Source organism: Electrona antarctica (genome assembly GCF_951216825.1).
Source record: "Electrona antarctica genome assembly, chromosome: 15".
Taxonomy (NCBI): Eukaryota; Metazoa; Chordata; class Actinopteri; order Myctophiformes; family Myctophidae; genus Electrona; species Electrona antarctica.
The window spans coordinates 39,641,335-39,668,092 of record NC_136796.1 but is presented as its reverse complement, the minus strand read 5'-3'; the positions used below and the strand labels follow the sequence as shown (position 1 = coordinate 39,668,092).

The 26,758-nt window shown below is 43.4% G+C and overlaps 1 long non-coding RNA gene across 1 annotated transcript in view; it reads right to left on the bottom strand.

Annotated features, from left to right (window-relative positions):
• Positions 1-11,788: 11,788 nt before the first annotated feature.
• Positions 11,789-26,758, bottom strand: part of LOC306938426 — a 74,238-nt gene continuing 59,268 nt past the window's right edge. The window contains exon 5 of the long non-coding RNA XR_013791722.1: positions 11,789-11,960. This is a non-coding gene — a long non-coding RNA (uncharacterized lncRNA). The remainder of the gene's footprint in view (positions 11,961-26,758) is intronic.

Here is a 26,758-nt window from a genome sequence, read left to right as displayed (position 1 = left end):
ATCGCGTCAACACAAGGTTTATTAATAGAGTGCCAAACCACAACCAAAGTCACCTCGTGCCACTTTGCATGCAGAGAAGGTGACCATAACGCCCTCATTTATAAACGGTTGTCCTCAAACGGTTTGATTTCGAGGACCCCCCGCTCGGTAGACATGACTCCGCACTCACCCCCATGACTCCGGTCCATTTGGTTCCATTTGTATACACTGTCAGACCCCATGGAACCCCCTGAAGAACTATTGAATTACCAGAGACACCCATGACTCTGATATTGTAGAAATAGAACCAAATGGACCGGTTATAATAAGGGTCCATTTGGTTCCTTTACAACAATTTAGCTGGGGACCCTCTCAGTGACCCCTGGGGGTCACAACACAGCCCCCCCTTTTGCAACTTACGGTAAGCACTTGGCGTTGGCGGCTGCAGGAAAAACTCCCCCCAACAGGAAGAAACCTCAAACTGAAACTGGCTCTAAGGAGGGCCTTGACCTTTTGGGTTGGAGAGAGAGAGAGAGAGAGAGAGAGAGAGAGAGAGAGAGAGAGAGAGAGAGAGAGAGGAGAGAAACCTAAACAGATAGTCTATTTTCACTATTACAAGGAACAAAAAAGGAACTGTTTTGGCGATACACGCTTCCACCTGTCAGCGACGATATAACAGTCTGTGTAGAAAGTGAAATCAATCTGATGAATAGGACTTCAACTAGCTTACTAATGCAGTTCCTTTAATGCCAATTCAATGTAACCTCACATGTCGTCCAGAACTGTTACTTTTCAGGATCCAACTTCAAAAATAGTATATTAGCCATCATTTACAATGTGACTTTTAAATAAAATCTTCAAATAATTGTAGTGGGGTAACTAAAAAGCACAACATTTGCCTCCAAAATGTAGTGGAGCATCAAGTAAAAATCACACCCGTGTGAACTGAGTGGTGTAAGGTCTTATATAGACTGATCAGCTGTGGTCTGACGTAATGTCTGACGTAATGAAATCACACCCGTATGAACTGGGTGACCATAGCAACCATGCTCATTTTTTGGTACGAACAGACAGACAGACAAACTAACAAAGCCAGTTGTAGGAGTGGTTTACACCACTCAAAAATGGACACCTCAAAATGTTACTCGAGTACAACAATTCTAATATACTTTCAACCACGGGTGATCCTAGGAGAGGATGGAGGGAGAGATAGAGGATGGAGGGATGGAGGGAGAGATAGAGGATGGAGGGATGGAGGGAGAGATAGGGGATGAGAAGGACAGAATGGGTGTGAGCTGCGTATGTGGATGCGCGTTGTTGTTGTTGTCGAGGTGTGACATCGGAGTTTGACACGCGATCAAAGTGCATTATATGTGAAGGAAGCTTGGGGTAAGCGCACAAGGGTAAGCGCGCGCGTGCGTGTGTGAGACAGGGAGAGATCGCGCGCGTTGTGCGAGGATAGGGAGAGACAGGAGGACGAGATGGGGATGGATGGGGCTGACAGAAAGGAACGGGGTTCTGAAGTTTGAGCTTATCTCTTGGAAGCTGTACCTGCTATACCTATACATCTATATAATACTTAGTTTAAACGGCAGTGGCTCAGGAGGTGGAGCCACACACGCACGCACGCACGCACGCACGCACGCACGCACGCACGCACGCACGCACGCACGCACGCACGCACGCACGCACGCACGCACGCACGCACGCACCCACACAGGTGTTGTGGAAAAGGTTGACAGACACCGTCCCTGTCAGTTCCCATTCGTCACCCCTGAGGGGTCTTCCATGCCCGGGCGCGCTCAGTTCTCCCTATAGGAGGTATGGATGGAATCACTGTGATGTCATGATGGCCTTTGCAGGACCTTGGCTTTACAGAGTACAGTATATATACAGTATGCATATGCCACTAATGGACTGTATATGGATTCGTATCCACTGTAAATGGAGCCATTATTATGACACCGTCAACGTTGGAACATTGTGTGACTGACTTTATTGATACACGATGGCAGACGTTCTTGTGGTGAGCGTGCGTGTGTGTGTGTGTGTGTGTGTGTGTGTGTGCGGGTGCGTGTGCGCGTGTGTGCGTGTGTGCGTGCGTGTGTGTGCAGATACAGTACGTTCCGGTATGTAAATGTACAGTACGTACATTAAGCGCAGATTTACAATTTAGGCATTTAGCAGACACTCTTCTTAATCCAGACCAGAACGACTTACAGTACGCAAGAACAACACATTCAATACATAGAAATAGTCATCAAGAATCCCATAAGCAAGCTAAGAACCTTCTGTCTAACAGTAGAATATCTGTGTACAGTGTACAGATGGATGGGAGAGGCCCTATACATTTCACCGTGCTAGAAATAGCTAAAATACCAGATCTAAATGGTAAATGGTGCATTTATCCAAGGCGCTTTACATAGAATGTGCATCAATTCACCCATTCACACACATTCATACACCTTTACATAGATTGTGCATTACATTCACCCATTCACACACACATTCATACACCTTTACGTAGATTGTGCATTACATTCACCCATTCACACACACATTCATACACCTTTACGTAGATTGTGCATTACATTCACCCATTCACACACATTCATACACCTTTACGTAGATTGTGCATTACATTCACCCATGCACACACACATTCATACACCTTTACGTAGATTGTGCATTACATTCACCCATTCACACACACATTCATACACCTTTACGTAGATTGTGCATTACATTCACCCATTCACACACACATTCATACACCTTTACGTAGATTGTGCATTACATTCACCCATTCACACACACATTCATACACCTTTACGTAGATTGTGCATTACATTCACCCATTCACACACACATTCATACACCTTTACGTAGATTGTGCATTACATTCACCCATTCACACACACATTCATACACCTTTACGTAGATTGGGCATTACATTCACCCATTCACACACACATTCATACACCTTTACGTAGATTGTGCATTACATTCACCCATTCACACACACATTCATACACCTTTACGTAGATTGTGCATTACATTCACCCATTCACACACACATTCATACACCTTTACGTAGATTGTGCATTACATTCACCCATTCACAAACACATTCATACACCTTTACATAGATTGTGCATTACATTCACCCATTCACACACACATTCATACACCTTTACATAGATTGTGCATTACATTCACCCATTCACACACACATTCATACACCTTTACATATATTGTGCATTACATTCACCCATTCACACACACATTCATACACCTTTACGTAGATTGTGCATTACATTCACCCATTCACACACACATTCATACACCTTTACGTAGATTGTGCATTGCATTCACCCATTCACACACACATTCATACACCTTTACGTAGATTGTGCATTACATTCACCCATTCACACACACATTTATGCATACACCTTTACGTAGATTGTGCATTACATTCACCCATTCACACACACATTCATACACCTTTACATAGATTGTGCATTACATTCACCCATTCACACACACATTCATACACCTTTACATAGATTGTGCATTACATTCACCCATTCACACACACATTCATGTGATGGCGGGTGGGGTGGGGGTTATGTGGTGGGTATGGTGCATTTGTTTGGGTTGGGTTGTAAACTCTAAACCAGTGATTCTCAAACATTTTCATGTCAAGGACCCCCAAATTGATATGCATTCTGCAGACCCCCATATGAAAATATTTTCTGCTAGGGAAATGCTTTGAAGATTTATCAAAATGTTTCGAAAATAGCCGATCTACAAGCTCAAAATGGGCAGTAATGGGACGCGTTTGTGAGCTTGTAGATTGACTATTTTCAGTATTGTCAAGTATAAAATGGGATTAAAGTGGTAAAATGTTCCATATTTTGCTGTGGACTGCCTGGAACTTCCTCAAGGACCCCTTGAGGTCCTCAGACCAAACTTTGAGCATCATGCAGATGGCGCTGTTTTTCCTTTATGTTTTCAGATTGCACTTATGAACGAAAAAGGCACCCTAAGAGTGCTCTACAGTGTGCGTAGATTCTGTTCTTACCTACGAACAAATCACAGCTAAGAAAAGATTGAGGGATCCCAAAACCTTCTTAAAAACGTCCTAAGTGGGTCTAAGAACAAATTTCCTCTTAAGAACTTCTTAAGAACGGTTGGCGCATGAGGCCCATTGTCACTTGCTCCCCCGAGTGGGAATCGAACCTACGACCCTTTACAATATAGTCAGTCACCTTAACCACTACGCCATTCCACCCCTCAGATCTACAAGCACGTATCCCTGTGTTGTGTGTTTGTCAGCAGCACATCAGAAGTGCGTACATCACGTTGCTGTCTCACAGGTGCAGCGCCATCTGACACGTAATGGCATGAAAAGCTGTCATGCGGAAATCACAATTCAACTCATTAATTCAATCAGTTAATCGGTCGTTAGATGCCAGCGTGAGCTGCCTTCGTCACCTCTGTGTCTGCGTGTCGTGCATGACTGTGTGCGCTCAATCAGTGGCGTTTCAATGGGAAGCTAATTGAGCTAATCAATTTAAGTGATTATATAAAGTGGATTTGGATTTTTCTTTTTTTTCCTTTCACTTTGATTCACTGACATAAAATCGGTAAAGTAACCGCACTGCATCCGGCTTTAATATATAATATATATTTAAATGTTACACGTTCATGTATAGACTATACTAGACTATAGTCTATATGAACATAATTGCAGGTGTTCAGGGGAGGGACTGTCACTGCACGTACCTGTCAGCGGAGTGCGTTGGGCGGGAGGAGCAGGACGAAGGCTCTAGCGTCCTCCCGGTGGGGGCTCCTCACCGGCAGCTGAGCCAGTATAGGATACAGCAGCATGAGTGACAACACACAGACGTGTGTGTGGGGAGGAATTCTACATTTTGGGATGGAGACAAAAGCAAATAATCAACAGTCGTAGCCCAAATACAGGATGAGAATAGGTATAGGTAGAATAGATCGATCAATAGCTTATTAATCAATTGCGTGCACCCTTCAGAGTCAGAATACGGGAATTCACAGAAAATCTTGGGCTCATCAATTACTTAACTCAATGTAACGTTTTACTTTGAATCCCTCGGACAGGATCAACAGCATAGTGTCAACACACGCGCGCGCACGCACGCACGCACGCACGCACGCACGCACGCACGCACGCACGCACGCACGCACGCACGCACGCACGCACGCACACACTCTCTCTATCTCTCTCTCTCTCTGAGAATGCTATTGCCTGAGCATTTTAATTACAGTAGCTTGAGTGGTGGGCTCAGTTGAATTATTCTCATCCTGTAGACTGTAGAAGATGAAAGGGGAAAGATTGTGACAGGTAGACCCAGAGGGTGGGGGGGGGGGGGGGGGGGGGTGAGAGAGAGAGAGAGAGAGAGAAAGAGAGAGAGAGAGAGAAAGAGAGAGAGACACAGACAGACAGACAGACAGACAGACAGACAGACAGACAGACAGACAGACAGACAGACAGACAGACAGACAGACAGACAGACAGACAGACAGACAGACAGACAGACAGAGTGGAGAGATGAAGAAGGAGAAGGAGACGAGAGGAAGGCGGACCACAGAGCGCTGCCTCTTTGCTCCGTGGCAAGCGATGCCTGGTTGCCATGGCAGCAACGTCTCTGTGGTCTCCGTGGGAACGATGAATCCTGTTGCAGCTCCACTTTGCCCCCCGGGCGAGAGATGGAAGCAGGGGAAAAAGAGAAGGAAAAAGGGAAAAAAAATGTAACAGAACGGAGAGTTGAGCCCAGGGCGATGGAGCTGACCTCGAAAATGCTGGGCGTGTGTTATCTCTCTCTGTGTGTGTGTGTGTGTGTGTGTGTGTGTGTGTGTGTGTGTGTGTGTGTGTGTGTGTGTGTGTCTCTCTCTCTCTCTCCCGCCACCTTTTCCTGTCAATAGCCATCACATAGGCCTGGCCAGTGAGTAAACAGATGGCGGACTTCAAAATCTATTGTTATTCAGCGTTCTCATTTTATGATCTTTCCCGTCAGCCCCAATAACAATACGTTGAGTGTGTATATGCGTGCACGCAAGCGTGTGTGTGTGTGTGTGTGCGCACATGGCACATGAATCTGCCATGAGTGCAGTCTTAACCCCTATTGTCCCCCTACCCCCCCCTCCCTACTATATGATCGCTCATCATGATCATACCAGCAGCCATCAGCTGGGTGAAGCTGAATTAATAGGGTCCACCCAAAAAACAAAACAATCAATCAATCAATCAATCAATCACGGACTATGCCCAATGTGCGCATACGTTTCCAGTTCCACTTTCCATACATGGATGACATGTGTGTGTGTGTGTGCATTCTCTAAACCAAAACGGCATGCCTCCACGCATAACTCAGCGACCTGCTGGCTTGCTTGTTTGGTATGTTTGCTTGTTACTGACTGACCTGGCACCGGGCCACTCACACAGCATAAGTAGCCCTATTAGCCCATTGCGGCCTGAGGCCCATTCTACAAATCCCTCCAAATATAGAGTTTGCAACACTGTCAACATTTTTCAAGGAGTGTCGGGTGATGACGTCACACTGAGTTGAAGTCGCATGGGTTGAAGTTGCTTCACTCGCCCGAACTGACCATGTTAAATAGTCACGGACAATGTCGAGACAAGCGGGGACGGTAGACACGGCCGATAAACTCAAAAGCAAAGCGTGGCTAACGTAGCTATGGCTAACAACTGGGCTATAGCAGATGCTAACACTAGTTGGCCTCTTGATGTGGCTGTGCTGGCGACTGAAATCACAGAAAGAGTCGCAGATATGATGGATGATAAGTTCTCTGCACTTTCCAACAAGCTCGACGCGGCTGTGGCAAAAAAAGTGTTAAAAAAAATGTCAGATGTACAAAAGCTTGTAGATCTGCTATTTTCGAATAGCCACAAGTTCCACAACGCAAACAAATCTAAAATGACAGGGCTGCCCGGTCTTAATGGGTTAGCGGGCCAACTAGCCAAGACAACAGATGATCCCCGCGCTGACAGAGAGCCCATTGTTGCGACGGGGGGGCTCAACAATACGGCCCTGTCTGTTCAGCACGGCGCTCCGCTCTGCAGCCACGATCGACGTTCTGTCACACACAGTGTTGCCAGAGGAATAAGCGACCACGGGTCTATGAAAACAAGGCCAGAAGAAGCGACTAGCCGACTACTATTAGCCATTACATATTAGCCTACTAATATGAGCACTTTACACCTACACATAGGCTATTCTACAAGCTCACAACGCGATGCAGAGCTGCTATTTTCTAAACAAATCTTGAACATCTTTTACAAATGTGGAATATTTTTTGAAACATTTTGATAACACAGATCTTGTATGGGAGGTCTTCCGCGCGAAATATTTTCAAATGGGAGTCCGCAAACAAATACATGGAGTGTTACTTTGGAGTTCCTGTTGACATATTTGAACACTATACTGGTTTAAACAGCATTTGTAAGCAAGCCCAGATAAGCAACAACTACACTTTAAAATCTGCTAATATTTACAAGCGACTTGACAGAAAAAACAAGCCCATGGACGCTTGTAACAAGCAGACATGGCAACACTGGTCACACATAGTCATGGGAAACAGTTCAAGCGATTCTGCGTTTTAAACATTAGATACCGCATGCAAATGTGCTCTTCATTTAACACTGAGACTGTACAAATGCACCCTTACTGGTCCAATTGGTTACAGTGCACAATCTCAGTGTAATAAGAGAGACAGACAGCACTGTGGTTATTGTGCGGTTAAAGTGCAGTTCCTTTGGTTATAAGTAACCGCAGTAAAGTAGGCTAAGTGGCTATCAAGAAAACACAGCCAAAATAAAGATTGCTTAACTTGCTTAAATAGAACGGAAGGACTTTGTAACTTTTCAAATTACAATCCGCAATGATTTGGGGCTCGGTCCAACCAGCCGTCACCCCCTCCTTTCTGACTTGGGGGGGTGGGGGGGACTATTCAGAACTACACCATGAGAAGACTTTTACAAGTTCTCACAAAAGTTGTAAGATAATAAATAACAAATAACTAGTTCCTTTACACCTCTTTGCTTGTCTGTCTGTCTGTCTGTCTGTCTGTCTGTCTGTCTGTCAGTCAGTCTGCGTCTCACTAGTCATGCGTTCGCTCTGTGACTGACACCGTTAAGCATGGCCAGTTGGACACAACAAGCATTCTGCTGTGCAGCAGTCATTGTAATTCCTGTGTGTGCGTGTGTGTGTGTGTGTGTGTGTGTGTGTGTGTGTGTGTGTGTGTGTGTGTGTGTGTGTGTGCGCGCGTGCGTGCGTGCGTGTGTGTGTTCTAACACTGTATGTACCATGCATGCATTGTAATTCAGTTTGTCTTTTGTGTATGCACTTGCTGTGTGTGTGTTAGTGTGTGTGTGTGTGTGTGTGTGTGTCTGTGTGTGTGTGTGTGTGTGTACATTCGCATTTGTTCTTGACTGTGTGATGAGATCATGCATGTGTGTTCACAGTTTGTGTGTGTATGTTTGTGCGTGCGTGCGGCCCTACGGTACCATATTTCTGTTCTCTTAAACTCTTGCAAAGAAATGCCACTAATAGTTGACATTTTTCACAAAATGACACACACACACACACACACACACACACACACACACACACACACACACACACACACACACACACACACACACACACACACACACACACACACACACACACACACACACACACACACACACACACACACACACACACACACACACACACTTAAATTAACAGTGACGTTTTGACAGCACATACTGGAGTGGGGTCCCAGAGGTGAAAAATAACATTGTAAAGTTTGACAATCACTGAAACAGAGCTTAATGTAACCACTTAAATCCTTAACTGGTATTTATTTGGACCGCTTTCTTTCCGTCTAATCTCTTAATTTGCAAAACTCAATTCAGCCATCTCCCCAGTCAGGAATACAGTCTGAGTTCAGCCCTCTCCCCAGTCAGGAATACAGTTTGAGTTTTGGGTCTGCAGGGGCCGGTCTGTGGGTGTGACTAACTACAAGTTGTTGCCTTGTGTGTTTCAATAGGCCTATCTCACAGCATTTACCCGCCCCCTTTTGGAGCTAATGGTGTTATTTTTTCTGCGGTCCATAGACTTCCATGTTAAAAGAGGTATTTTCACAAGCCACAAACTACCGTTTTGTAAAGGTAAGGTTTATTCTACTTATTTGAGTTGTTGTGTTTTCTTCATATTATTATCGGTCTTTGACATTTTAACATTAGGAAATGTACTTAGATTCTCCAGAGAAAAAAAGTGTAAATGCCTAATGTTAAATGACACCACTAGCTACCGGAAGGGGGTGTGGAAAGGGGGCTGTGAGATAGGCCTATTTCTTGCCATTCTAGTGCCGTCGCTCCCACTCATCTGCTCACTCCCAGTCAGCCAGTCAGAGCGGAGGTACACACCTGCACTTGGTTTGTCACACTCAGCCCTGCGTAAACCCTGCTTGTCTATTTGTTCTCTGCCAGATTATGCTCCCGTGTCCTCTGCTCCTCAGTCCCACCTGTTTTCGAAGACCTACTGTATGCCTGCATGTTGACCTCCCTTTTGCCTGCCGGATATTGGATTTGTTTTACCAGGGATTTTTATTTGGTGGACTCTGTTCATGGACATTATAATATATTGACACCATTCTCTGTGAGCTGCTAATCTTCCAATTCTTCTAATTCTCCCTGTTTAACCAATTCAGCCGGTTTCCGTCCACTTCTGGGTCCAGAAGCCACATCTTGACAGAGTATAACTCTAGGATTATACAGTTTATAGGCAATTGGCAGCGGGTGAAAACAAAACGGGTTACAACATCATCGGATCCCGTTATTTCACGTAAATAACGCCGCCTCACACCCCGTGAGCAACATGCGTCTCGCTCTAAGGCGTCATGTCGCGGAATCACGACCAGCCCCAAATATTTACACATTGCCTCACACCTGCGCCAGATTAGACCAAAGCATAATCTCTAATTCCCGGTAATCTGAGATTATTCTCTGGATTATCCGACAAAGGGATTTTAAATCCAGATTACCTCATTTTGCCTCGGTCAAAGAACTCCCGATAACTCATCAAAATCAAATACCTGAACAATGCGTGCATCGAATAACATGATGGGCGGTCATTTTAGTGTTTAGTCACTGGATACTTTTGTCTGCTTTTGATATCCCTCTGTTTTGGTCATTCATCATCATCATCATCATCAACAACATAACCTTATTTAAAACCCATTCTGGACCCATTCTGGAGGTTTTGGTGTTTTAACTAAGCATTATTTAGCTATTGAAAAATAGCAGATCTACAAGCTCATAGCACGCCACCGAGTGGCGCGCTACGAGCTTGTATGTCTGCTATTTTTGAAAAATCGTGAAAATGTGTCACAAATCTTTGAATATATATTCTTTCAGAAGACTTTTTATTTATTTCGACGTCAGGCCTACATGGTTTAAACTCTGGGTAAAATTGAGGAGCAGTTATAGATGTATATACTGTATCTCCCTGCTATAGTTATAGATGTATATCTATAGTTATATATCTATATCTATATCTATAGTTATATATCTATAGTTATATATCTATATCTATATCTATAGTTATATATCTATAGTTATAGATGTATATACTGTATCTCCCTGCTTTTAACAGTTCTACTGCGTAACCCGCGTTCCCCGCTATTTAATCCATGCGTCGGTGCTGCGTAATACACTAAACCCGCTATTTGTTTAATGCGTTTAATTCCAGAGCATGGCTTTAATCAAGCCATGCTCTGGGCTGCTAGGGCTTCTGGGAAAATGAGTTCAATGCAAGTGAACGGGTTTGTTTGGACTACAACATGCTGTGCAGACTGTGTTCGTTTTGGCGGATCGTAATGGCGCCGGATTTTCGTCGATCAAAGCTGCAAATACTTCGGCGTTATGCTCCAAAGGTCAATCCAGGCAGCCTAAATAGGATGGATAGATTAATCGAAGGCCCCGAAAGTGTGAAATGGTTGTGCTGCTAATGTGCTGAGCACGGAGTAATGTATAAGCAGAGCCTGAACAAATATAATATATAATATAAGATCAAATATAATATTCACACTTCACACTATTTACATTTCATGACTCAAATGTTCTCAAGCAATTATTGGTCTCAAACTTTCAATCTATTCATCGTGAGTTATCTGACTGAAATAACAATCATTGAAAACACGTGAATCAGAAGACAGAAAATACTAAAAAGGATCCCTGGCTAATAACACTTAAAGGACCACTTCACAACTTTTCAACCTATCTTCATATAATAGGTCCTCACTAATAATCTTGAAAAAATGGCACCATTTTTTTCTATTCGGTCTGTGTGCAGTTCAGAAACCGTCTTCCAGTGACATCATCGATGGGGAATACAAGCTAATAAAAACGGCAGGCTTTCTACTCCTGAAAAGTTGCAATGCGAAAATGGAAGCCTTCGTTCTCACGATAATGAAAATCTAAACATTTTTGTAATAAAAATCTTGTTTAAAAAATAATCTGCCTAATGATGATGTCACTGGAAGACGGTTTCTAAACTGCCCACAGCCCTCCTATGAGACACAGACTGAGTAGAACAAAATCGTGCCATTTTATCATGATTATTAGTGAGGACCTATTATATGAAGATAGGTTGAAAAGTGGTGAAGTGGTCCTTTAAATGCCTTAAAACATTATACTTGCCCTCTATAACTGAAATAAAAAATGAAAAACGCCTTCAATATTTTATTTATCCTAGAAATAGTATGTTTTTCCACTGAATAGTTGCCACTCCCGTATGTCCATGTGTGGTGGTCCACTCCCGTATGTCCATGTGTGGTGGTCCACTCCCGTATGTCCATGTGTGGTGGTCCACTCCCGTATGTCCATGTGTGGTGGTCCACTCCCGTATGTCCATGTGTGGTGGTCCAGCCTATGGAATACATGTGATAATAAAAAACAACTTAATACGTCCTAAGGTTAATATGAGCATCACAGCAATATTTTAAATACTTTTTTATTAACACATTTTATTAGCGCAATCCATAGGGCTGGACAACCTGCGACAGGTGTTTTTCCCTATTGAGTGAAAGATGAACTATTTCTAAGATAAATAATAAGGTGTTTTAGATTTTTGAGGGGCACTAGACCCTCCTATGCCAAGCTTAAGAGTGCCCCTCACTTCACACAAGTGTGATTTTTGATTAGGCCTAGAGGGCAAGTGTAATGTATTAAGGCATATAAGCCTTATTATAGCCATGCAGGGTTCTTTTATTTTTCATTTTTAAAACAGCTACCGCCTGTAAAACGGTTACAGTCTTGAACAAAAGTGTTAGAAACCATTCCGATTGCTCTGAACTCACACAAAGAAGGAAGTGAAAGTAAACAGAAGGACTTCTCTGAAGCCCATTCCAAGCAGACGGAGGAGCACTGACAGAGAAGACTGCCTCTCCTATAGCTCTGTCTGAGCAGTGACCCAATCAATGAATACACCGGCTGTCCATTTTTAAACTTAAATGTATAATTTAAATAACTTCATCGTTCGTCGGCTATGACGTGTCTTACAATGGAGTGTATAGGTCTTAAGTGGTTTACTGGTTATGAACATTCAAAGATTGTTTGAAAGAAAAAATATATATATATAATGTTAAAAAAAAGGGAAACCAGCATTCATGTGGTTTACTAGAGTAGAAATGGAACTGCATGTGACTGTGCTTATTGGCACAGGAAGCTTTTATTCTCTCTCTCTCTCTCTCTCTCTCTCTCTCTCTCTCTCTCTCTCTCTCTCTCTCTCCCTCTCTCTCTCTCTCTCTCTCTCTCAGTCTCCCTGTCCAAACCACTACCTGTCATCAGACATGGGATGAATTAAGGCAGCCCCCCCCCCCCCCCTCCCCTCCCCCCAGCTATGTCTCTGTGTTAATGCACTGTCGCTCCACTGTTCTTCCTTTGACAATTTCCTCTCTCGCTCACCATCCTACATTCTCTCTCTCTCTCTCTGGCATGTTTCTGCAACTGACAAGAGAAAAAGTTTAAAACAGGCTGACCTCTTTGGATCGTGTGTACACACTGGGAACCCATACAGCCAGCCAGACACAATCTCTCACTCTCTCTCTCTCTCGCACACCCACGCAGCAAAATGCACACACACACGCGCACACGCACACGCACACACACACACACACACACACACACACACACACACACACCCCCCCCCCCACTTCATTCTCCAGAGCAGGAATCTGAATGTTTAATCGTTCCGTGGCTCTTTGCGAGGGAAGATGCATGAATCTTTCACAGTGCAGGCAGATAGAGACACACACACAGCGGACAGGGACAGTGATGCTGGGGAGTCTGGGTAAAAAGCAACACTCAACACTCGCCTACAGAGATATAGGACTGTTTATTTTTTAATTATATCACGTCGTTACGGGAGATGAGTTTTTACCGTTGCATGCACTGTAAAAAGATAATTTAACTTTGATAGCATACACAATTGTAACACAATTGTAACACATTTGTACGCTAGTCAGACTCAAGAGTTACAAACGCATCAATTAATACTGAGGATGACTTAATCCCAAACGGCTCCCTCCTATAGAGGGTATGCGCGTGATGACATCATCATCATCATAACCGTAAGTTATGCGGGGCCTATTGGGTGGCAAAAAACGACTTTCTGGCCTTGACAGCCCATACATCCAAACAGAAAAGTCCTATCAGATTGCATTAACCGACATTAAACAACGTTAAACTCACTTTGCCAATCAATTTTGCCATTCACTTTATGCATGCTCATACCCTCAGTCTATAGAGCTCATCAGAACCATGTGAGCAGTAATCAGCTATATGGGTGAGGCTGATAACAGAAACTCACCAGCAGGAGGACTACACCTAACAAAATGGTAAATGGTGCATTTAGCCATTTTGTTAAACCGCACTCAGGCTTTTGCTGTGGAGCCATCTCAACAGTGCTCGGCCGTTCTCTCGCTTTTTGAGCAGTGGCACACAGTCTCCAATGCCCAGCAATGTGTCTGTCTGTCTGTCTGTCTGTCTGTCCGTCCATCCATATGTCCCCTGAGTAGGACCTTTGACCCCTGTATGAATGACCCTGCAGCTGCTTAAGTCAACAACTGTGCTTGGCTCCAAAGCACTCCAAGGCACCACACACACTATAACACAGTATTATAACACACAGTCACTATGTAAGGGATAATGCATGGCTAGGTGGTCATTGTTGATATATAAATCACTGACAGGGTGATTTATATCTAAACAATGACCACCTATAGCCATACATTATCGCGCTTATTACAGCTACTTACACAGCGCTGACAATGTCCGGTATTCAAAAACTGGGCAAGATCTCAATAGGCCTTATGCAGCCGACACTTCCGCGTTCAGCTTGGGCCGCCGGATCGCTTCCGGTCGGGAGAAACTCATTCACTGTGAACGTACGGTCGTGATTTTGTGGGAATAAAGTTCAGTACTTTATACAACACTATTTCATTTGATAATGTGATGCCATAGTTTTTCATAGTTTGTATTATTTGTGTTGCGACGTTGACATGATGACATGAGTTAGAAACGTCTTAAATCTCCTGTTAAAAACGAGAGCTTTTCTCCGTTGTTGCCATGTCCGCTTGTTATAAGCGAATTGGGGCTTGGCTTCTTTTCATAGACCTGATTGCTTATTTCTCTCACACAATTTGGCGACACCTACCTCTCGTCTCCAGCTGTTATACACAGCAGTGTAAACAACCGGTGTTGCCAGATTGTGTGAGAGAAATAAGCAACCAGGTCTATGAAAAGAAGCCAAGCCCCAAGTCGCTTATAACAAGCGGACATGGCAACAACGGAGAAATACATGAAGAGCTCTCGTTTTTAACAGGAGATTTAAGACGTTTCTAACTCATGTCATCATGTCAACGTCGCAACACAAATAATACAAACTATGAAAAACTATGGCATCACATTATCAAATGAAATAGTGTTGTATAAAGTACTGAACTTTATTCCTACAAAATCACGACCGTACGTTCACAGTGAATGAGTTTCTCCCGACCGGAAGCGTTCCGGCGGCCCAAGCTGAACGCGGAAGTGTCGGCTGCATAAGGCCTATTGACTGGGCCTGCATGCCCGAGCGGCCCAATGGACACTACGCTTCTGCTTGAGAGAGCGACGCATATATGTGCTGGGTGTGTGTGTGTGTGTGTGTGTGTGTGTGTGTGTGTGTGTGTGTGTCTCAGTGTGTCTCCGTGTCTCTGTCTGTCTCTGTAGAAATGATTGCATGTGCATCTCTCTACTATAATCTGCCTCAGTGGGACGTCCTGGATTTAACCACCAGTTTTCAATCAAGTCCACCCAGATTCACCCTCCTCTGTGGCCAGTGACCTGCAAATCTCACACACACATGCTCACACACACGCCCGTCCGACCGCCCGCGCTCTATCTCTCACTCTCACACGCACGCACGCACGCGCACACACGCACGCACGCACGCACGCACGCACGCACGCACGCACGCACACACACCCACGCACACACCCACGCACACACCCACACCAATGTGGCCCTGTCAGAGATCAGGAGGTGGACATCATTCTGTGACAGTGTTGCATGTCACTCATCCTTCTGACACTAACAAAGGGAAAAATTACATTTTAATCCCGTGATGTGTGGGAGAGGTGTGTGTGTGTGTGTGTGTGTGTGTGTGTGTGTGTGTGTGTGTGTGTGTGTGTGCACGTGCGTGCGTGCGTGCGTGCAAACTGCATATGCGCGCTCGGCCACTTGCTTGTGTGTGCAGCTTACTATGGTGTTTCTGCCTGCCTTTCCGTTTGTCAGCCGACCAATGTGCGTTTCCCTGTGTATGTGTGTGTGTTTATGAGAGAGTGTATTCTTATAGTGTTGTGTGCGTTTCTATGTACGTGCACATTGGTGCGACCAGTGCTATCAGGCCTGTTGGAGATCAATTATATGATAGGCATGCTCAGGGCCAATGCAACCAGCTGTGTATATCGTCAGTGATGGAAGAAGTACTCGCATGTATTACTTAAGTAAAAGTATCAATACTGCAATGTAAATGTGCTCCGTTACGCATATATACGTAAGTCCCGCATTCAAAATGTACTTCGGTAAAAGTGTCGGCATCAAAATATCAAACGTATAGAAGTACTTATCGAGAGGAATCATGCCGATAAAGACACATTTCTACAATACACCATGTCTGAGAGAGGTATAGAGGGGATATGGCCAACGCGGTCATGGTCAGGGTTGTTATACGATATATTACCTGCTTCTTTATGGCATCCTGTTTGCCCAAATGAGACCATAATAGCTGTGTCAACACACCACGGTCGCCATGGGGATGGCGGTGGGAGGGGGGGGAGGGGTCGCCACTCCGGGTGACCCACTTTGTGCTTGTCGCTGTGTCAAGCACCTCTTCCCAGCACTCCACTCCTCACGTCCTCTCGCACGCACGCACGCACGCACGATGCACGCACGCACACACACACTCTCTCTATCTCTTTTCACATTAGCTCCTCGTCACATGCACCCTCTATCTATTGATCAGTGATCTCAGCACAGCTATAGTGTCCGTGTCACTGGCCATCAACAGCTGTCCTTTTAACCCAGTGCTTTTCAACCGTTTTTCATATCAAGGCCCATTATATTATATATTCGCCATTTGATCCACGGACGGACGGACCACCGTTTGATGAGATTTATAGCCTCTCAGACCCAAAACTATAAAGAATAGGTTATCGTTGGCACAAAATTCCATAACAATTCTTTTACATTTTCTAATTGTGTACATTTCTAAATTCTTGTATATTAAGTAGGCTAATGCAGATGTTTAGAATAATGTAACTCCTGAGAGATCTACAAAGAGTCCATTTGGTTACCAACTCCATCATTTAGCTGGGGACCACCTGGAAGTGGAACCCCCTCAAGGACCACTGGTTGAAAACCACTGCTTTAACCCATTAACCTGTGGCCAATGTCTTCTAAATCGTAACAGTTTTATGACAAACATAAGTTTCTACGTCAGTGGTGCTCAAACCTGTTCATGTCAAGGACCGCCCAGAATGATATGTATTTGACTAAGGAACCCCATCTCAAAATAATAGTTGTTCCCCCAGAAGCAAACATTTTAGTTTAAAAGAATTCAAGATCTTTCAATAATGTGCCACGCTATGAGTTGTATATCTGCTATTTTTGAATAAAAGTATAAAATCATGTTTTTAAGCTACAATCTCAAATGACACAGATGCTTTCCCAGTTTGAATGGGTTAATTAAAGCCCAATGTATTGCTCGAAGTACGACGGCGTCGCTTGTCGAAAAGAACTGCTGTTCAAGGTAACAAAGCGCACTCCGTCCGTGCGATGGAGGATAAACTCAGTCAGTTTTACTCTCCTGCCCTTGAAGCTTGATCACAGTCACTGCTGAGACATTCGCTCTTTCGGTTGAGTGCGTTTGGTGTAGTTTCTGGTCCAGTGGAAGTCTCCTATAGTGCGTGAACCTGGGTGAATACACTGCAATTTAAGAGGGTTACAATATAAGAGAGAGTAACTGAGAGTTCAATTAATACTGAGGATTTTAATTTGTACACTTCAAGGCGGTCAACTCCTCATGCATAGAAGGAAGCATGAGGTCAGTCCGTTGCTCTCCCCAGGTTGACAGAGGGAGTGTCCCAGGATTACATTAGATAATTGACACTGTGTGGGGAAAAAAAGGGTTGCACAATTGTGGGATACAAAATAGTAATTTAACTCAGTAGTCACATTCGATTACTATTAATTATTAGACCATTATTTATCCAGTTAACCCGTTAAAACCGGGAAAGCATCGTGTCATTTTAGATTTTAGCAGTGTCTATTCAAAAATAGCAGATATACCGAGCTTGTGTATCTGCTATGTTTGAATTTCTTTGAAAAATCTTGAAAGTGTTTGAAAATGTTTGAATTACAAAAAAGTTTGAGAACTTCTGATTTAGAAGGCATTTGTAGAATCGGCCTCTTAATGGGTTAACTCCTGTTGAGACACAGGGTCTCTCTCTAGTCCAGAGGTTCCCAACCAGTGGTACTAGTACCACTGGAGGTACTCGAGTCCCCCTCTGGTGGTACACAGAGGAGTCTCTCTAAGGCCTCACTCAGACCTTTACTGCACTGCATTGCTGTTGTGAGTGTCATGGCCGCCCCAATGCATTTCCAATGGAGGTCACATGGTCTGTTGTATGGCTTTCAGCTGTGTTTCGACTGCCCCCTCCCCCTCACACAACACAAATGTTGTGTCAAACCATGTGACCTCCATTGGAAATGCATTGGGGCGGCCATGACACTACACAACAACAGCAATGCAGTGCAGTAAAGGTCTGAGTGAGGCCTAAAAAGGAGAAAAAAGACAAAAGTGGAATGAAATAGTCTATTTATATTACTGCAGGTAGTTCTTCTGACCAAGCGATTGGTTGAAACAGGCTCTCCAGCCGTGCTGAAATGAGCATGACGGCACACCTAGCCGTTAATGGAAGATTTGAGAACGGATGAATCACATTAGAAATATTATCAGTTGTGCTGATTAGTGATTAGACATAGTTGTGTCAGAGCAGCAGCATTATTGGCTTAGGAATGGAACGAAAAGGGCAGGTCTACGGCTCCTGTATTTTATCAGTTATTATGGTGGTACATGGAGAGCCAAATATTTTCTGAGGTGGTACTTCGGTATGAAAAGGTTGGGAACCAATGGCCTAGTCCGTCTCTGCTGAAAATCTGATTGTCATTGGTGTGTGAATGCAACCAACATCAACTGACCCAATGAAATGCAACCAAGTAAAATAAGGAGCGTTAATTTAACTCTTAACGTGTAAAAAAAAACATGTTTACATATAGCTAAATGAACACTCTGAATTTTACTGTGCACTACTAATTATTCTGATAGCAATGTCTTTGACCTCTGTCTCCAGGGCCATGATGAAGCTAGTGGGATGGACTCATATAGTGACCTCTAACACCCTGCGCCAGCCAGATCTTCCGAGCGCTGCCCTCTGGGAAACCATAGCAGTCTCGGGTCAAAACAATAACCTAGAAAGGTGTGCTCAGTAGAGCGCAAACCTCTGCCAGGAGGCATGATCTATAATAATAATTGGGATGTATATGCAGTAGGCATGTAACGATTCACTCAACTCACGATACGATTCGTATCACGATATGAGGTTCACGATACGATTTTTCACAATATTAAAAAATATATATATTTTAATGAGAAATTACCGTTTTAATTTTATATAATTTATCTTCCCCCCTGAGATTTTTTATTTAACTACATTGCAAAAGAAGTAGCATTACTTTTGACAGTGCAGAAACATAATTGCCTTCCTTGATGAGCATCAACGACCATCATCAGCTGGGCACAGTCACAGACACACACAGCTCCCCTCTACAGTGCTCTACTACTGAAAGTGACTATCATTTCTCTCCAAAAGCACTTGAATATGATGGAATATGACTAAAGCTCACATTTCACATCACACACTAGCACTATTTTCTTTTGAAAATCGCGATTTTTTTAATTCAATGAATCGATTCATATCGTCGGGATTAATATATAATATTATACGATATATCGTTACATGCCTAATATGCAGTAAACTTTCTATCTACAGCAGGGTTCCCCAATAGACGGGGGGGGGGGGGGGTCATAGATATAAATGGCATTAAATGGGGGTCAGTAATTAATTGGGGAACCCTGATCTACAGCCATGAAAGAGTAGAACCGCCACAGATTTCCAGTTGTTCTGTACCTCCAGTGGTGGAAAGTACATTTACTTACGTGCTTGTGCAATTTTGAGGTCGTTTTACCTACCCTTACTAAGTACAGGACCCTTATGTAAACAAGTCTTAGTGCTTTTTCTGGTTTTATCCTCTTAGCAGATTTTGTATTGACCTGTACTTTTCCTTGAACTGTACCCTGCAAACTTTTTCAATCAATCAATCAATCAATCAATCAATACTTGAGTATTTATATTATAGGACCTACTTTTACTCCACTACAATTAATTTCAGATTACCATGAAAACCTGAAAAACCTGTCAGTCAGTCAAGTCAGTCCGTCACGCCTCGTGAGTCGTGACGCACTCCATATATGGCCGTCAGTCCGTCACGCCTCGTGGCCACGCTCCATATATGGCCGTCTCCATCACGACACTGACCTCATCAAACCCTGGATCCCCTGCCCTACCCGGCCCAAAAACGTCATGAAGTAAATCAAATAAAAAAGGTCCATATATGGGCATTCACAGACCTGTTGTTTTAGGGCGAGGTCGCTTCTCGCCCTCAGGGCGTCTTACTGGTTAGAAAACTTTAGTTACATTAGTTACTTTGTAGATAGATTTTGATTAGAATTACAAAAATACATTAACAGCTTCAGCCTGTATACATTTCAGGCATTTGAAACTAGCCGATCTACAAGCTCACAATGCATCACAATGCGACGCTTTGTGAGCTTGTAGATCTGCTATTCTCAAAAGATTTGTATACATTTTATTCATTTGAAAACTTGTGAAATGGGATGTTCTGCATAATGAGTACTTTCTACATGTAGCATGTTTATACTTTTGTATAAGTATTTCTACATTGCAGTATGATTTGACACATTTACATAAGTAAACAATTTGAGTACTTTTTCCACCACTGTGTACATCGCCACTTCTGCCTTCTTCCCGATCACCCCACACACACACACACTATGTTTTGTTTCTTTAATTCAGCATGATCGTTAGGCGACCTTTGATGAGTGTCAGTCAGCTGCCTGTACGAAGGCTCACTGACTAAATATCTGCATACATTAAGACTATTGACGGTTTCGGGTTATTTTGTCACATTTATGTCAATTTTGGTGTTAATCTAATGGGAAGCTTGCATGTCTGCGATGGTTTTTGCATGAGCTGGAGGTACAGGAGCATTGTAATTAGGCCTATCTAGCCTGGTAGGGCGCTTTTCACATACTGTAGTCTGGAGGGATGATTGCTCAAGAATTACATAATTAATACGATTGTATTATTAATAAAAAATTACACCCGTGTGAACTGAGTGGTGTAAGGTCTTATATAGACTGATCAGCTGTGGTCTGACGTAATGTCTGACGTAATGAAATCACACCCGTGTGAACTGAGTGGTGTAAGGTCTTATATAGACCGATCAGCTGTGGTCTGACGTAATGTCTGACGTAATGAAATCACACCCGTGTGAACTGGGTGACCATAGCAACCATGCTCATTTTTTGGTACGAACAGACAGACAGACAAACTAACAAAGCCAGTTGTAGGAGTGGTTTACACCACTCAAAAACTGCACACCTTATCCACACTGTCTGCCCCCAACAGATTTTACACTACTACTGGTATCCAGCACCTGCTCTGTAAGTGCAATCATCATTTATTTATATACATTTGCAAGTGTTATATTGTGTAAATTATGTACAGATGCGCTACAATACATTCTGTTCATCTATGTGACTCGCCTGCAATATTCAATGCAACGCTAAGTGCACATTCCTTATTGCTCCTGAAAACACTGTTACGCCATGCAGCCAATGGATAAAATAGGCTCAACCTTACAGAGATTATTATGCAACCTATCTATTTTTCCTTTCACTATGTACTTGTGTTTTTTTTTAATCCCCTGGTCATGTTTTGTATTGTGATTGTGTACAGAGCAACAAACCAAACCAAGTATGTATTTCCATGAACCAGAATAATGAAAGCTGCTTGTTTACCATACAAATCTCTGCGTAATTCTTGAAGTAAAACCCTCTTGTCTTAAATCCCACAGTGTTTGCATAGTTTCATCCTGTCCCCTCGCAATATTTTCTTCCAGAGCATGTCGGGCCGTGCGGTTTTCAGCCGCTCTCGTAAACAACGAGGTGGCTGACCTCTTTCCACATGCCTGTCTGAGTCGCTCCGCGAGCATAAACAAAACGCCGGTCACACCTCACGGTAGCAATCACTTGAGTCAGCCACCGTCTCCCGATTTCTCAAAAAAACATCCCAGAGGGGACCACAAGGCAAGGAAGAATGACATTCCTGAGTCTACATATTCAGGCCTAGAGGGACACACGCAGCTCCCTCGTCCCATTTTCAACATGTAGAAACATCGCCCAATTAAAGTGAGTTGATGTGCTCTGTTGTTGGATTTAAGAGTGGGAGGACATTATTTCAGAGAGAGATGAGATTCTTACACATTCTTACACACAAAACTCACACCTGTGTGAAGTGAGGGGCGCTCTTATTATCTTACATCATCATACATCATCTCATTCTGGCCAATCACAATTTGCGTCCTAACTTTTGTCACATTGTTTGTGTTTACACACTTTATATTGACACATCTAGGGGCCGCTCACACCTGAGAGACAGCTGTCTCCTTGGTGTCTCCTGTGTCTTCTGTGTGTCGCACGGCTCGCAATGCATTTTCAATGGGAGTCACGTGGTTTGACGAGACAAGCTTGCTTGTCGTCCCCCCGTCCCGTCCCCCATGGAGCAAGCAGGGAGCAAGCTTGTCTCCGTCAAACCACGTGACTCCAATTGAGGCCCCGGCGTACACACTATTGAAGCGAAATCGCTCAATCTCTCTGTTCCGGGGGGAGAGGAGGGGCAGAGCAGCTCGCAATTCATTTTCAATGGGAGTCACTGGGTTTCAGCCATGGAGCAGCTAGCCAAAGGAACGCTTACGCGTTTGGGCTATGCAGCCTTCATCACAGCATGATGCACACACTCTTTATCATGTAGCAAAACAATGTTTGTGTTTACACAAACCCTCAACGCTGGACATAGGATAGCGCCCCTCAAAAGAACAAGAAAAATAAAAAAAATGGATGTCATCACAGAGAAGCTTGTGTCCCGTCTTCCAAACCCTGATCTGCCCCCCCTGGTTATTTTGCAGATGCTAAATGGTCTGCACTGTTCTACAATGCCTTTATCCAAAGCACAAACATTCACCCCACACCCGCGCGCACGTGAACGTGCACGCGCGCGGCAGAGGCCATGCGAGGCAATGGAGCCAACTGCTCAGTTAGGGCAGGGGTTCTCAACCCGTGGGTCGCGACCCCTCGGGGGGTCGCCAAATTATTTTGGGGGGGTCCCCAAAATATTTTCCAAAAAAAAAAAAAAAAAGATTTTTTTTTAAATTTTATTTTTACGTTTTTTCAAAAATAGCAGACCTACAAGCTCGTAGCGCGCCACTCGGTGGCGCGCTATGAGCTTGTAGATCTGCTATTTTTCAATAGCTAAATTATAACAATGCTTAAAACATCAAAAGGGGTTCCCGCCCAAAATGGTTTAAGGTTATTGTAGCAGTCAATTTATATTGGGGGTCGGGAGGGGGCGGGGCGGGGGTCCCGAGACATTGCCAAAGCATTTCCGGGGGTCCCCGGCCAAAAACGTTGAGAACCCCTGAGTTAGGGGTTCAGTGTCTTGCTCAAGGAGCTGAGGATGAAACCATTTTTATAATTTATCATTTTTGAAAACTTCTGAAACTTTTCAAAAAATAGGGACAACAACTTGAAAGTAGTTCAAAAATCAGGACACATTGGCTTCATAATTGCCACAACCGATATAATAATGGCCCACATACACCTTCCGGTTCAACCTCCTGAACTTCTGTTTTGCTGTCCTAGATGTCAGGCCCACATCAGCTGACTGCAGCGTATCAGAGAGTGGATTATGTTGCTGAACTTAATGGCCTTATAATAGACGAGGATAGTGTGCAGATAAGAAAAGATCAATAGCACAAAACATGTCCCCTCCCTCTCTCTCCCTACTGCAAATGCTGTGCTACAAACAGACTCTAGGTCAGCTGATATGGTCTCTCCATTGCTGTTTTTTTGCCAGTTGCTTTGAAGTTGTTTATATTGATAATAATTCATTTCACTGGACGGAATGTTGCAAATGTCTGTGGTATCACGACAAAATTCACTGCTGCAAATGTCTCATAAGTAGACCTAAAAGGGACTTTATATCACATAATTGCACGCATTTCATAGAGAAATCTCACATTTTTGAGCTGGAATCATTGATTCCATGAGTCGATTAAATTGCGTGACAGTTATCTGAAGAGGAATTTATTTTTATCGACTCGCTCTCTCTCACTCTCACTCTCTCTCTCTCTCACTTACTCAGAAGGCTGTAAAGGGTTTCTGAGAAGAATTCCTAGCATTCTTTCCCCCTCAATCCACTGGTGGTGAGATTCACGAACAGTTTCTGTGGTTGCTGGAAATAGAAATGTACAGTCACTTGAATGTCTCTCTCTCTCTCCTTCTGTGTGGTTTGGGAAGTGGATATATACACCGCTTTCAGGTTGTTGTTGTTTTTTTAGATCTTTCCACGTTCCTCTCTGGGAGGGAAGATGTGGGCTGAGACAAGAAAGAAACAACATCTTTTGTCATCATTTAAAGGATTACCGCTGTTACTACATGTCATTGTCCATTGTCACAACCAACCACATGGTTTACATAAACCTCCACCATTTCCCCACAAATTGCTTTATTTATTTAGATATTGTGTTTGTTTACGTTTTGTCTGTATTCAATAAACGTACCTGCACATTTCAGTCAATGTTAGCTCAACTTAGCTGTAACTCACTGCATCGTTAAAAACCTCAAATTCAGGTTTGAAACGCAGCACTTGTGGAGAACATTCTTTCCAGGTGTATTGATTGGTATAAAATGCAAACATTACTGCAAAAGGCTTGTATTAGATTATATAATACATCCCGTTACATAACAGCGACAGCGTATAGTGACTACCAGAAGGGTGAATTATGTAGCAGCATTAAAGCATTAAGCATTAAGATTGATATGGAATGGAGGTTTGGTGTAGAGCAGTGAATCCCAACCTCAACCGGAGAAGGTGGAGCACCACTGGTGTAAAGGGACTCTTGGGGGACCCCGGCTATTTTGGATGAAGAGGTTTGGTGTATAGACGAGAGACATACCCCCGAATGGAGCTGAGCAAAATCACTGATGCTGTGAACAGAATAACATCACAGGAAGTGGAGTATAGTGCCTGATTTATACTAAGTTCTTATACTGATTTATACTACTCAAGTAGGCCTACTGTACTTTAAGTAAAACAACAAATGGAATTTCTTACTTATTGGAGTATTTTCAATTTTCTAAACTTTTACTTCTATTCTAATACATCTCAGAGACAGAGATTGTACTTTTCACAATTACTTTAAAACTTTTTATTAGTTACTTTGCAGATTCTTATTATTTTGACCAAACATACATTAACCACTTTAGCCCTTGCCCTTGCATATAGTTTCACATATTGAACATTCTGCCGCGCTTGCAAGCTTAGCTGCATCTACTATTTTTGAACATTTTAGAAAAACCTTGGAAAGTGTTGAAAAAGCTTGAGAACTCCATGGTTTAGAAGGCTTTTTGTAGAAGTCTTCCGTCACTGTTGGTATAGGACAGATGCTGCATGGATGGAGGAAAACCTCAGCTGGCTGTTTAGCTCGTGTTGTCACTGCTGTTTAGCGTCTATGGCGGGAGTAAAGTGCACAGGGGTGGTGGGGGGGGGGCAGGGGGATGGGGGGGGGCTCTAGATAGCGCTGACATTTTGCACGCCACTGCACGCCGTCTCGTGGCGTTATCTAAATCACACGCCGCGGCTGATTCCACGCCGCTAGCACGACCACGCACTGAACATATGACAATACACGCATGCTTAAAGGACCACTACACCCGTTTTTCCAAAACATATTCATATGGCATTCATTCATATTCATATAATTGGTCCTCACTGATAAGATGGTGTCATTTTTGTCTCAGAGGAGGGCTGTGGACGGTTCAGAAACCATTATCGGATGGTAGGCATGTTTGGCCATTTCAAACATGACTTCAAATGTTTTATTTTATTTTTAATTAATGCCAGAACAATGGCTTCTATGCATGCTATAACTTTCCAGGAATAGAAAGCCAGCAGTTTCTATTAGCTTGAATTTAATTGAACCAAATAGTATTAAAAAAAATCACACCTGTGTGAAGTGAGGGGCGCTAATATATTAAAGTCTAACTCATGTTGATTAGGTGATGTAATGGTGATGTAAAACAAACGGTGCCAAAACAAACATTAAATGCCATTAACAATAAAGAGACAATATGACGTATTGAGGGACAATATGACGTACATTTTCCCTTCACTGTCAATGGCGTTTTAAAAACAAACATTAGGGTAAAAACAAACCTGTATATAGGAGGGGCTAGCGCCCCTCAAAAACAATATAAGATAAAGATGATGCTGGTTGAGACTTGAGAGCCCAGTAAGAGTATCTTCTGTACCTTAGGCTAACAGGAATCTAATAAATAAATCAAATCAAATGCGTACACATGTCTTTGCAGTTCTCTCTCTCACTTAACGTTACGCTTAATTTACTCAGACTGAGATCTGATCCAACAAGCTAAGGACACGTTGCATGGCTTTGTAGATCAGTACTGTCATTATAGCACAGAGTACAAACTATAAAGTAGGCTGCAGATTCTCTCACACAACGTGCATTATGCACGGACGCATGCACGCACGCACGCACGCACGCACGCACGCACGCACGCACGCACGCACGCACGCACGCACGCACGCACAGACAAACACACACACACACACACACACACACACACACTCTCTCTCTCTCTCTCTCTCTCTCTCCTGGGGCATCATTCCTCTCACAGATGGC